Raw genomic sequence first — 14,206 nt, 5'->3', positions numbered from 1 at the left:
CTTCTGGGGCATAACTACCCGGCTGCCCCATAGTCGGCTTGGATGGAGAGCTCATCCATCCGTCTGTGGAACGGTCTGACCTCCTCAGGGCATGCTCCGTGTGCGGGCGCCCAATCCCCAGTCAGGACACATTTCTTAATCAGGGATAGGAGGGGATCTCTGTTCGTCCAGATTTTGATCTGGCAGGCTGTGATGGGGGAGCCTGCGCTGTCAAAGGCATCGACAGCCATGACCATCTCGGCACTTTGCTCCGCTATCCCCTCAGTGGTGGCCAGTGGAAGCCTGCTGAGCGCGTCAGTGCAATTTTCAGTGCTGGGCCGGTGCCGGATGGAGTAGTCATAGGCAGCCAGCGTGAGAGCCCATCGCTGTATGCGAGCTGATGTGTTGGCATTGGTGGCCTTGCTGTCTGACAATAGGGATGTTAATGGCTTGTGGTCCGTCTCTAATTCAAACTTCCTACCAAAGAGGTACTGATGCATTTTTTTTACACCATAGATACACGCAAGCGCTTCCTTCTCGACCATCCCATATCCCCGTTCTGCTTGAGAGAGCGACCTGGAGGCATAAGCCACAGGTTGTAGTTGACCCTCAGCATTGCCCTGCTGCAACACGCACCCAACCCCATAGGACGATGCATCACATGTCAGAACCAATTTTTTTACAGGGGTCGTACAGGGTCAACAACTTGTTTGAACAAAGTAGGTTTCGCGCCTGATCAAAAGCCCGTTCCTGACAGTCCCCCCAAAACCAATCGCAATCTTTATGCAGGAGCACGTGTAGCGGCTCCAACAACATGCTCAAGTTCGACAGAAAGTTCCCGAAATAGTTCGAGTCCCAGGAATGAACGCAACTCCGATGTGTTGCAGGGCCTGGGTGCTCGTCGAATCGCCTCTGTTTTGGATTCGGTGGGCCGAATCCCATCTGCAGCAACCCTCGTGCCCAGAAACTCAACCTCAGGAGCTAAGAACAGACATTTAGACTTCTTGAGTCGCAGGCCTACCCGGTCCAGTCGGCATAGCACCTCCTCCAGGTTGTGGAGATGTTCCTCGGTGTCTCGATCCGTGATGAGGATGTCGTCCTGGAATACGATCATTCCAGGAATGGATTTAAGCAGGCTTTCCATGAATCATTGAAAAATTGCGGCCGTTGATCTAATGCCAAACAGGCACCTGTTATAAACGAACAGTCCCTTGTGCGTGGTGATGGTGGTCAGTAGTTTAGATTCGTCGGGCCAGTTCCTTGGTCATATAGGCTGAAGTGAGGTCAAACTTGGTGAACAGCTTGCAGCCTGCCAGCGTGGCGAAGAGGTCCTCTGCTGTCGGGAGCGGGTATTGATCTTGTAGGGACACCAGATTGATGGTGGCCTTGTAGTCTCCACAGATCCTGACAGAGCCATCCTCTTTTAGGACGGGCATGATGGGGCTCGTCCAGTCGCTGAATTCAACAGGCGAGATGATGCCCTCTCTCAACAACCGGTCCAATTCACACTCGATCTTTTCCCGCATCACATATGGCACCGCTCTGGCTTTGTGGTGCACTGGCCTGGCGTCTGGGGTGATGTGTATCACTACCTTAGTGCCTTTGAAAGTCCCGACGCCCGGTTGGAATAGTGAATCGAATTGTTGTAGGACTTGTGAGCACGAACTTCGCTCCACAGACGACATTGCGTGAACATCCCCCCATTTCCAGTTCATCTCGGCTAACCAGCTCCTCCCCAACAGTGCTGGACCATTGCCCGGGACAATCCAGAGTGGCAGCCGATTCACTATCCCATTGGGTGTGACAGCCAACATTGCACTGCCTAGTACCGGAATGATTTCTTTGGTGTAAGTCCGTAATTGTGTCTATATGTGCTAATTTGGGTCTGTTGGCTTTAAGTGGCCATAGCTTCTCAAATTGCTGAACGCCCATGAGTGACAGGCTGGCCCCAGTGTCCAGCTCCATGCGTACAGGGATGCCGTTTAATAAAACGCTCATCATCATTGATGGCGTTCTGGTGTATGAGCTGTGAATATTCGCCACATGGACCCGCTAAGCTTCGGCATCCATCGATTCGCCCCAAAAGTCATCCTGCCTCAAAGAACCCTCTTCTGGTCCATCCGCCTCATATATTAGTCTGGTTGCAGGCTTCCTGCACATTTGAGCTAAATGGCCACTGAGATTACAGTTCCTGCAGACAAACTGTTGAAATCTGCAAGATCTAGCTGAGTGTTTTCCCCCACACCTCCAGCATGAGTTAAAGTTTCTATTGTTGGGAACAAAGGGACTATGGCCAGGCATTCCTCGCTGACTGTCCCTTTGACTGCTCTTAAGTACCCTATTAGTGGGTGTCAATGGCCCCGTCCCGAGCCACATTGTCCACTGTGATGGCGTGAATGTCCGTTCAGCCTGCCATTGTCTGTTACAGTCCTACTCTGGGGTCTATTGCTGCCTGGGGAATGTTGGACTGCCCCTGCCTGCCTGAGTCACATTGATGATGTTGACTCCCTGATCCATCACCGCGTTAGAGGCAGAGTTGCGCGCGTATATTATTTTCGTGTCTTCCTCCCCCGCCATGAAAGTTTGAGCCATCAACGCCGCCGCTTCTAAGGTCAAATCCTTGGTCTCAATTAATTTGTGGAAATTCCCGCATGACCGATGCCCTCGATAAAGAAATCCCTTAGCAAATCCCCGTGCAGGCGTCTGTGAACTTAGAGGCTGGCCAAACGCCAGAGGTCCGCTACGAAGTCCGGTATGCTCTGTCCTTCATGACGTCAGTGGGTGTAGAATCTGTGTCAGGCTATATGTATGCTACTCGCCGGTTTGAGGTGCTCCCCGATCAATTCAGTAAGTTCTTCAAAGGTTTTGTCCGCCGGCTTTTCGGGTGCTAGTAAGTCCTTCATGAAAGTCTTTGGTCCGCAGCCGATCAAAAGATGAGCCCTTCGCTTGTCAGCCGCTGCATCATCTAGCCATTCTTTCGTAATGAAGCTTTGCTGAAGCCTCTCGACAGAATCGTCCCAGTCTTCCCCAGCACAGTACCGTTCCTCTGTGCTACCGGTGGCCATTCTCGTGAATTCCCGTTTCTTGTCGCCAATGTAAAGTCCTTACTCTACAGCATGAAACCACACGAGGCACATTCTGGGGACAAGGTAACTCTGTGACCTGCTCTCTTTATTTGCAGGACTCCAAAGATGATGACCCTGTGTGGGACCTCTCTTTTTACACCTGTGTGATCAGGTAAGGAGTGTCTCCCACAAGTTCACCCCTTGTCAAGGTGTGCATCTAGGTTGAGTGTATACAGTAATACAGTGGTGTTACATTGTGGTTACATACATGACACCCTCCAAGGCCTTGCCCCTCCCTATCTCTGTAATCTCCTCCAGTCCGCCAACCCTCTTAATAAGGAGAAATAATTTTCAGTGTCAGAAGGGTCGGTAACCAGAGTGGAGTTGAGGTAGAAGATCAGCCATGATATTACTGAATGGTGGAGCAGGCTCGAGGGGCCAATGGGCCTAATCCTGCTCCAATTTCTTGTGTTCTTAAAGGGTAATGGAAATGCAGAACTCGATGTTTCCCATATAACTGAGGCTGGGGGCCAATTGATCAGGCTCAAGGGGCCGAATGGCCTATTCCTGTTTCTATGTTCCTACTTACAGTGACGACTTTTGTAAACAGCTTTTACAGAGGTTTAGAAGGAGAGGATACGCCGAGGGGATTAAACCTGGGCCCCTCCTGTTAATGTGACTCAGTCACACTGGTCGGTGCCTTTACCCACTGAGCCATTGGGAGGAGGCTCCAGTGACCCTGCTGGAAAATGCACGTGTGAGGCCTCAGGTGAGGACAGGGGAATAGCTTGTCGACACTCACTGTCGAGATTCACACGTGGACATTGGGCACATGGGTCACATATTGGAGAGAAACTGGTGAGTGTAGAACTGAACCCAGCCAGAGTCAGCACCTTCAGGGGAGGAGAACCAGTGAGTGTAGAACTGAACCCAGCCAGAATCAGACATTAGTGAACCAGTTGGGTTTTTACGACAATTCGGTCGCTTTCATGGTCACTTTGTTCTAGTGCCAGCCCCACAAATTAGCAGGCTCATTAAGTTCAAATTACTAATCTGCCTCTGTTTTCTCTCTCACACTCCCTTTTTCCTGTTTTAAATTAATTTTACAGGGTATTAGAAGGGGAGGATTTGCAGACGGGAAACTCGAATCGCAGACCGCATCAAGATCTGACAGCGTCACTCGATTCATCGGGACCCGAATATCATCGGCCTCTCAATATGGAAGCAAAAAGCACCGTTGACAGTGGGGAGAAAGTGTACACGTGTTCTGTGTGTGGACAAGGCTTCAGCCAAATCTCTGGCCTATTGAGACACAAGCGCAGTCACACCGGGGAGAGGCCGTTCACCTGCTCCGAGTGTGGGAAGGGATTCGCTCGTTCATCCCACCTTCTGATACACCAGCGAGTTCACACTGACGAGAGACTTTTTAAGTGCCCGGACTGTGGGAAGAGCTATAAACATTCCGGGGAACTGACGTACCATCAACGTGTTCACACCGGGGAGAGCCCATTCAGGTGCTCTCACTGCGGGACTGGGTTCAGTCGATCATCTAAACTCGCTATACACCAGCGCACTCACACTGGGGAGAGGCCGTTCACCTGCTCTGTGTGTGGGAAAGGATTCAGTCGGTCAGGTAGCCTGCTGAGACACCAGCGAGTTCACACTAGGGAGAGGCCGTTCACCTGCTCTGAGTGTGGGAAGGGATTCACTGATTCATGCAACCTGCTGAGACACCAACGAGTTCACACTGGGGAGAGACCGTTCACCTGCTCGGAGTGTGGGAAGGGATTCACTCGGTCATCTGACCTGCTGAAACACCGAGTGCACACCGTGGAGAGGCCCTTCACCTGCTCTGATTGTGGGATGGGATTCACTCAGTCATCCAACCTTCTGAGACACCAGCGTATTCACACTGACGAGAGACCTTTTAAATGCCCGGACTGCAGGAAGTGCTATAAAAATTCAGCGGAACTGAGCTGCCATCAACGTGTTCACACTGGGGAGAGACCGTTCAGGTGCTCCGTGTGTGGGAAGGGATTCATTCGGTCATCCGACCTTCTGAGACATCAGCGAGTTCACACTGCAGAGAGGCTGTTCACCTGCTCCGAGTGTGGGAAGGGATTCGTTCAGTCATCCGACCTTCTGAGACACCAGCGCACTCACACTGGGGAGAGACCGTTCACCTGCTCAGAGTGTGGGAAGGGATTCACTCGGTCATCCTTCCTCACTGAACACCAGCGCATTCACACTGGGGAGAGGCCGTTCACCTGCTCAGAGTGTGGGAAGGGATTCACTCAGTCTTCGATCCTGCTGAAACACCAGCGAGTTCACAAGTGACTGCAGAGGTGGGATTCTGCTGTTCTTGCTACTGTTAATCACATCCCGGACTGAACCATGTTCATTCTGACAGTTGGTTTATTTTTCTGCTGATGACTCCTATAACTGGGCTGGAGTTTAATATTCTGGATGAATGGGAAATAAATCAGCTTTGCTTTTCACACATTGCTGTTGATTTTTGTCTTTCCCACCTGAGTGTTTAGCATCACCTGGCGAACTCAGAGAGGACAATCTGGGGGGAGGATTGTACGGTGGGAACAGAACTTCAGCCTGGACACAGTCCTTCAGGGCCACACTGAGGGGGCCAAATGGCACTTTGGTCTTTCTCGTCTATCATCACCGACAACAAAGTCGCCGTGCGGGTTAATCTTGAGCTGTGTCAGAAATGTGTCCCAGCCGCTCTCTTCCATGGTTTGGCAATGCTAAATAGTATATACTTCAATGCAAGGAAGATGATACAAAAGTTGACTGTGTGGTTGATAGTGAAAAAGAAAGCTATAGACTGCAGGAAGATATCAATGGACTGGTCAGGTGGACAGAACAGTGGCAAATGGAACTCAATCCGGAAAAGTGTGAGGTAATGCATTTGTGGAGGGCTAACAAGGCAAGGGAATACACAATAAATCGTAGGACAATGAGGTGTAAAAGAACAAAGGGACCTTAGAGGGCATGTCCACAGATTTCTGAAGGTCGCAGGAAGTAGATAAGGTGGTTAAGAAGGCATGCAGAATACTTGCCTTTATTAGCCGCGGCACAGAATACAAGAGTAGGGAGGTTATGCTTGAACTGTATAAAACACTACTTAGGTCACAGCGAGAGTACTGTGTGCAGTTCTGGTCACCACATTATAAGAAAGATGTCATTGCACTAGAGAGGGTACAGAGGAGATTTAGGAGGATGTTACCTGGACTGGAGAATTTAGCTATGAGGAAAGATGGGATAGGCTGGGGTTTTTTTATGGAATAGAGGAGGCTGAGGGGAGACCTAATTGAGGTGTATAAAATTATGAGGGGCCTAGATAGAGTGGATAGGAAGGACCTATTTCCCTCAGCAGAGGGTCAACAACCAGGGGGGCGTAGATTATAAAGTGGTAGGAGGTTTAGAGGGGAGATCTCTTCACCCAGAGGTGGTAGGTGTCTGGAGACCACTGCCTGAAAGGGTGGTAGAGGCAGAAACCCTTGTAGCATTTAAAACGAACTTGGATGTGCACTTGAAGTGCCGTGATCTACAAGGCCACGGACCAAGAGCTGAAAAGTGGGATTTGGCTGGATAGCTCTGTCGGCCAGCACAGACACGATGGGCTGAATGGCCTCTCAGTGCTGTAAACTTCTGTGATTCTATGATCCTGTACTTAGTGATGAAGTTTGTAAATTATGAGAAATATAGAAGATTAAGGGGTGATGTAATTGAGATGTTTAAGATGATTAAAGGAGTTGATGGGGTGGATGGAGAGAAACTATTTCCTCTGGTGAGGGAGTCCACAACAAGGGGACACAACCTTAAAATCAGAGCTCGGCCATTCAGGACTAATGTCAGGAAGCACTTCCTCACACAAATGCTGATTGGCTGTTTCTCTTGTCTGGAGAGTCTAGAACTAGGGGTCATAGTCTCAGGATAACGGACGGCCATTTAGGACTGAGATGTGGAGAAATGTCTTCACTCAAAGGGTTGTGAATCTTTGGAATTCTCTGCCCCAAAGAGCTGTGGATGCTCAGTCATTGAGTGTATTCAGGGCCGAGATCGATAGATGTTTGGACACTGAAGGAATCCAGGGATACGGGGAAAGTGGAGTTGAAGTACAAGATCAACCTTGATCTTATTGAATGGCGCGGCAGGCGAGAGGGGCCGTACGATCTACTCTTGCTCCTATTTCTTATGCTCTTACAGCGTAGTGGAAATCCGGAACTCTGTTCCCCATAAAATTGAGGCTGGGGCTAATTGAAAATTCCAAAACTGAGATTGATAAATTATTCTTCGGCAAGGGTATTAAGGGCGATGGAACCAAGGCAGGTAGATGGAGTTAAAATACTGATCAGCCACGATCTAACTGAATGGCACAACAGGCTCAAGGGGCTGAATGGCCTTTTTCTGTTCCTCTGTTCCTACACAGTGATGACTTTTGTAAACAGCTGTTACAGGGGATTAGAAAGGGAGGATATGCAGACAGGATTAAACCTGGGCCCCTCCTGTTCCTATGATTCAGTCACACTGGGTGTTACCTTTACCCATTGGGAGGAGGCTCCAGTGACCCTGCTGGAAAATGCACGTGTGAGGCCTCAGGTGAGGACATAGAAACATAGAAACTAGGTGCAGGAGTAGGCCATTCGGTCTTTCGAACATTCAATAAGATAATAGCTGATCATTCACCTCAGTACCCCTTTCCTGCTTTCTCTCCATACCCCTTGATCCCTTTAGCCGTAAGGGCCATATCTAACTCCCTCTTGAATATATCCAATGAACTGGCATTAACAATTCTCTGCGGTAGGGAATTCCACAGATTAACAACTCTCTGAGTGAAGAAGTTTCTCTTCATCTCAGTCCTAAATGGCTTACCCTCATCCTTAGACTGTGTCTCCTGGTTCTGGACTTTCCCAACATCGGGAACATTCTTCCTGCATCTAACCTGTCCAGTCCCGTCAGAATTTTAGATGTTTCTATGAGATCCCCTCTCATCCTTCTAAACTCCAGTGAATACAGGCCCAGTCAATCCAGTCTCTCCTCATATGTCAGTCCTGCCATCCTCGGAATCAGCCAGGTGAACATAGAAACATAGAAAATAGGTGCAGGAGTAGGCCATTCGGCCCTTCTAGCCTGCACCGCCATTCAATGAGTTCATGGCTGAACATGCAACTTCAGTACCCCATTCCTGCTTTCTCACCATACCCCTTGATTCCCCTAGTAGTAAGGACTTCATCTAACTCCTTTTTGAATATATTTAGTGAATTGGCCTCAACAATAGAACCTTCGCAGCACTCAATAGCAAAAATGTCCTTCCTCAGATTAGGAGACCAAAACTGAACACAATATTCCAGGTGAGGCCTCACCTGTACAACGGCAGTAAGACCTCCCTGCTCCTGTACTCAAATCTCCTAGCTGTGAAGGTCAAAATACCATTTGCCGCCTTCACTGCCCTGCTGTACCTGCATGCCTACTTTCAATGACTGATGTATGTACCATGACACCCAGGTCTCGTTGCACCTCCCCTTTTCCTAATCTGCCGCCATTCAGATAATATTCTGCCTTCGTGATTTTGCCCCCAAAGTGGATAACCTCACATTTATCCACATTATACTGCATCTGCCATGCATTTCCCCACTCACCTAACCTGTCCAAGTCAACCTGCAGCCTCTTAGTATCCTCCTCACAGCTCATACTGCCACCCAGCTTAGTGTCATCTGCAAACTTGGAGATATTACACTCAATTCCTTCATATAAATCATTAATGTATATTGTAAGTAGCTGGGGTCCCAGCACCGAGCTCTGCGGCATTCCTCTAGTCACTGCCTGCCATTCTGAAAAGGACCCATTCATCCCGACTCTCTGCTTCCTGTCTGCCAACAAGTTCTCTATCCACGTCAGCACATTACCCCCAATACCATGTGCTTTAATTTTGCACACTAATCACTGTCGAGGTTCACACATGGAGATTGGGCACATGGGTCACATAGTGGAAAGAAACTGGTGAGTGTAGAACTGAACCCAGCCAGAGTCAGCACCTTCAGGGGAGTAAAGGGAGGGGAACCAGTGACTGTAGAACTGAACCCAGCCAGAATTGGTAGTGAAAACTGGGAGTGGAGGAGAAACAGTCTAGGAGATGTGCGATGTGCTTGGATTTCAGCACAGCAGGAGGGACAATGTGTGGGACAGGGATTTACAGCTTTATGGGAACAAGAAAGGAAAGAATCTTCCATGGAAAGTACATATGCCTATTCTGAATTTCTGTCCTGTACTTTCAATGATGAGTTTTGAAATCTCCTTTCACAGTGTATTAGAAGGTGAGATTTGCAGACAGGAAACTCAAATGAAACATCACGTCAAGATCTGATGTAGTTATTCGATTTCTCAGGACTTGAATATCATCAGCCTTTGAATGTGGAAGGAGAAATGTTTCTCTGTTCTGTCTGTGGGAACAGATTTCAAACATCAGTGTGACTGGAAAAGCACCGAGACACACACACCCGTGTGAGAGTGTTCCAGTGCACTGCCTGTGGAAAGAGCTTTAACCAGTTACACAGCCTGAAAAAAACATCGCACCATTCACAGCAGGGAGAAACCATACATGTGTTCTGTGTGTGGACGAGGCTTCAACTGATCATTCTACCGGTTTCCAGCTTTGCTGCTCGCTGGCTTGTGGTTTTAATTTTCTCTGCCGCTTCTCTGGACTCTGGGGAGGTACCAGCGGATTGGAAAGCAGCTAATGTAACGCCTCTGTTTGTTTAAAAAAAGGGGGCAGACAAAAGGCAGGTAACTATAGGCCGGTTAGTTTAACATCTGTAGTGGGGAAAATGCTTGAAACTATCATTAAGGAAGAAATAGCAGGACATCTAGATAGGAATAGTGCAATCAAGCAGACGCAGCATGGATTCATGAAGGGGAAATCATGTTTAACTAATTTACTAGAATTCTTTGAGGATATAACGCGCATGGTGGATAGAGGTGTACCGATGGATGTGGTGTATTTAGATTTCCAAAAGACATTCGATAAGGTGCCACACAAAAGGTTACTGCAGAAGATAGAGGTACGCGGAGTCAGAGGAAATGTATTAGCATGGATAGAGAATTGGCTGGCGAACAGAAAGCAGAGAGTCGGGATAAATGGGTCCTTTTCGGGTTGGAAATCGGTGGTTAGTGGTGTGCCACAGGGATCAGTGCTGGGACCACAACTGTTTGCAATATACATAGATGACCTGGAAGAGGGGACAGAGTGTAGTGTAACAAAATTTGTAGATGACACTAAGATTAGTGGGAAAGCGAGTTGTGTAGAGGACACAGAGAGGCTGCAAAGAGATTTGGATAGGTTAAGCGAATGGGCGAAGGTTTGGCAGATGGAATACAATGTCGGAAAGTGTGAAGTCATCCACCTTGGGGGGAAAAAAACAGTAAAAGGGAATATTATTTGAATGGGGAGAAATTACAATATGCTGAGGTGCAGAGGGACCTGGGGGTCCTTGTGCATGAATCCCAAAAAGTTAGTTTGCAGGTGCAGCAGGTAATCAGGAAGGTGAATAGAATGTTAGCCTTCATTGTGAGAGGAATGGAGTACAAAAGCAGGGAGGTCCTGCTGCAACTATACAGGGTATTGGTGAGGCCGCACCTGGAGTACTGCGTGCAGTTTTGGTCACCTTACTTAAGGAAGGATATACTAGCTTTGGAGGGGGTATAGAGACGATTCACTAGGCTGATTCCGGAGATGAGGGGGTTACCTTATGATGATAGATTGAGTAGACTGGGTCTTTACTCCTTGGAGTTCAGAAGGATGAGGGGTGATCTTACAGAAACGTTTAAAATAATGAAAGGGATAGACAAGATAGAGGCAGAGAGGTTGTTTCCACTGGTAGGGGAGACGAGAACTAGGGGGCACAGCCTTAAAATACGGGGGAGCCAATTTAAAACCGAGTTGAGAAGGAATTTCCCAGAGGGTTGTGAATCTGGAATTCTCTGCCCAAGGAAGCAGTCGAGGCTAGCTCATTGAATGTTTTCAAGTCACAGATAGATAGATTTTTAACCAATAAGGGAATTGAGGGTTATGGGGAGAGGGCGGGTAAGTGGAGCTGAGTCCACAGCCAGATCAGCCATTATCTTATTGAATGGCGGAGCAGGCTCAAGGGTCTAGATGGCCTACTCCTGTTCCTAATTCTTATATTCTTATTGACCTACGGTGACCTCCAACTTGCATCTGTTTCGCCATCAGCTTCCTTTCCCGCCACCGACTCTGATTCCTATGGCAACAACCTCCCTCCTCGAACTCTCTGCCCCTCAAATAGCCTCTGGACTTCACTCGCCTGCTCCACCTGTCTCTGAATTTGGACAGCGGTTCGTCGATGCTCCGTGTCGGCCCCATCCTGCTGACACCGGCTTTGTCCCTCCATGGGACCTCGGACTTTGACCCTGGTTCTAGCCTCTAGCCCGTTTTAAGTAGGGCCTGTCCCAATGGAACAGCTCCGTCTTTCCCTAGTACTGGTGCCAGTGTCCATGAAGCAAAACCCTTGCCTCCCACACCACTCTTTGAGTCACACTTTTAACTTTCCAATCTGCTTATCCCTGTACCAATTGCCGCGTGGCTCACTTAACAATCCAGAGATTATTACCTTTGAGGTTCTGCTTTTTAATTTGGACCCCGACTCCTTCAGCAGAACCTCATTTCTAGTTCTACCTATGTTGTTGGTTCCTACATGGACCACGACAACTGGATCCCCCCCTTCTCACTCCAAGTTCTTCTCCAGCTGTGAGGAGATTCTTTAGCCCTGGCACCGGGCAGGCAACACAACCTTCGAAACTTCCGGTCGCGTCTGCAGAGAACAGTATCTATCTCTCTGACTATACTGTCCCCCAACACAACTACATTCCCTTTCAAAGTGTCCAGATAACTCCCCCCTCCCTGATGCCCCACAATGTCTGCACCTCAGACTCCAGCTCAACAACTCTGAGCTGAAGCTCCTCAGGATGCATGCACTTACTGCAAAGGTGTTTGTCCGGGATCACAATGCTCCCCACAAACTCCCACATGCTGCATTTGTGACACACCACCTGCACTGCCAGCCCTATATCACCATGTTCTATTTAATTAAATGTTATTACATTTGTATTTAAGTAACTTATTTTACAGTTTAGTTCTTTGATTTCTTACTTGATCTGCATTGAGTAATGGATAATGACATTAAATATCTACCTGTAACACAAAGCATTACAAACAGTGTGGCAAAAAGCTGCAACTCCTTCCCCCTCTTCTCCCAATTCCCACTCTTTCCAAGTTCCCAAATAAACCATTCTGTTTAAGTACACTCCGTTTAAGACCGCACTGTGCAGACCACTCAAGGAGTGGTGAGGGAGTCCACAACAAGGGGAAATAACCTTCAAGTCAGAGCTAGGCCATTCAGGGGTGATGTCAGGAAGCACTTCCTCACACAAATGCTGAGAGGCTGTTTCTCTTGGCTCGAGAGTCTAGAAATAGGGGTCACAGTCTTGGGATAAGGGGTCGGCTATTTAGGACTGAGATGAGAAATGTCTTCACTCAGGGATGTGAATCTTTGGAATTCTCTAATCCAGAGGACTGTGGATGCTCAGTCATTGAGTATATTCAGGGCTGAGATCGATAGATTTTTGGGCACGAAAGGAATCAAGGGATACGGGGACAGTGAGGGAAAGTGGAGTTGAGGGAGAAGATCAGCCATGATCTTATTGAATGGCGGAGCAGGCTCGAGGGACCGCATGGCCCACTCCTCCGATTTCTTATCCTCATATGTTCTTCAAGGGTAGTGGAAATCAAGAACTCTGTTCCCAATAAAACTGAGGATGGGGGATAATTGAAAATTACAAAACTGAGGTTGATAGATTCTTCTTCGGCAAAGGTATTAAGGGCGATGGAACCAAGGCAGGTAGACGGAGTTAAAATACTGATCAGCCATGATTTAATTGAATGGCGGAACAGGCTCAAGGGGCCGAATGGTCTTTTCCTGTTCCTATGTTCCTGATGATATTTGTAAACAGCTTTTACAGGGGATTAGAAGGAGAGGATATGCAGACAGGATTAAACCTGGGTCCCTCCTGTTCCTATGATTCAGTCACACTGGGCGTTACCTTTACCCACTGAGCCATTGGGAGGAGGGTCCAGTGACCCTGCTGGAAAATACACGTGTGAGGCCTCAGGTGAGGACAGTGGAATAGCCTGTTGACACTCGCTGTCGAGGTTCATACAGGGAAATTGGGCACATGGGTCATGTATTGGTGAATGCAGAATGGAACCCAGCCAGAGTCAGCACCTTTTAGGGGTGGAGAGGGAGAGGAACCAGTGAGTGTAGTACTGAACCCAGCCAGAGTCAGCACCATCAGGGGTGGAGAGGAAGAGAAGGGTAAAATAGTAGCAATTTGTGCAATATGCCTTGTTCTCTCCCTGGATCTTAAACTACTGAACTCACTCTTCCTCTAAAACTTCAGCTTGGTGTCCCTCAGTCCCTACTCCTTGATTTACCACACCTTCTCTCTCTTTCCCCCTGGATGTGTTCCACACTCTGGACCTTGGGCCTTCCCCAGGGATTCTCAGTATGAAGAGGGGGAATGTGTGTTGAGACAGGATGTCCCAGCTCTCCACCTTTAAAGGGACACGGAGAGGACCAGCTGGGCTGAATGGCCTGCTTTATGACATCACTGCAGTGCCTCGCAACCAACCTCACTGAGCCCTGCTCATTGTGGACTGGCAGTGTTTGATGGGACAGTGTAGAAGGAGCTTTACTCTGTATCTAACCCGTGCTGTACCTGCCCTGGGAGTGGTTGATGGGACAGTGTAGAGGGAGCTTTACTCTGTATCTAACCCGTGCTGTACCTGCCCTGGGAGTGGCTGATGGGACAGTGTAGAGGGAGCTTTACTCTGTATCTAACCCATGCTGTAGCTGACTGCAGAGTGCTTCAGGCAGACAATATGATCTCAGAATATCCCATTCCCCAGCACTGACATCATCACCTCGATGAGAACATCATTTAACCCAAAGATAAGAGAAACCCATCACCTGGACACAGATGCAGAGGGACAGTGAGTGTCCCGAACATTGTTGTGCAGTGTGCTCGATAGTTCCTCCCTGGGTCTGAGCCTTTTGGTGATGATTTGAATT

At 48.5% G+C, this 14,206-nt stretch overlaps 1 pseudogene; it reads left to right on the top strand.

Moving 5' to 3' along the window:
* LOC139273479 (zinc finger protein 271-like) overlaps positions 1-14,206 on the top strand; it is a 54,290-nt pseudogene that overhangs the window by 33,308 nt on the left and 6,776 nt on the right.

This window comes from Pristiophorus japonicus, chromosome 9, assembly GCF_044704955.1.
Source record: "Pristiophorus japonicus isolate sPriJap1 chromosome 9, sPriJap1.hap1, whole genome shotgun sequence".
Classification (NCBI taxonomy): Eukaryota; Metazoa; Chordata; class Chondrichthyes; family Pristiophoridae; genus Pristiophorus; species Pristiophorus japonicus.
The sequence above is the reverse complement of the archived record's forward strand: the minus strand, read 5'-3'. Positions and strand labels throughout refer to the sequence as shown.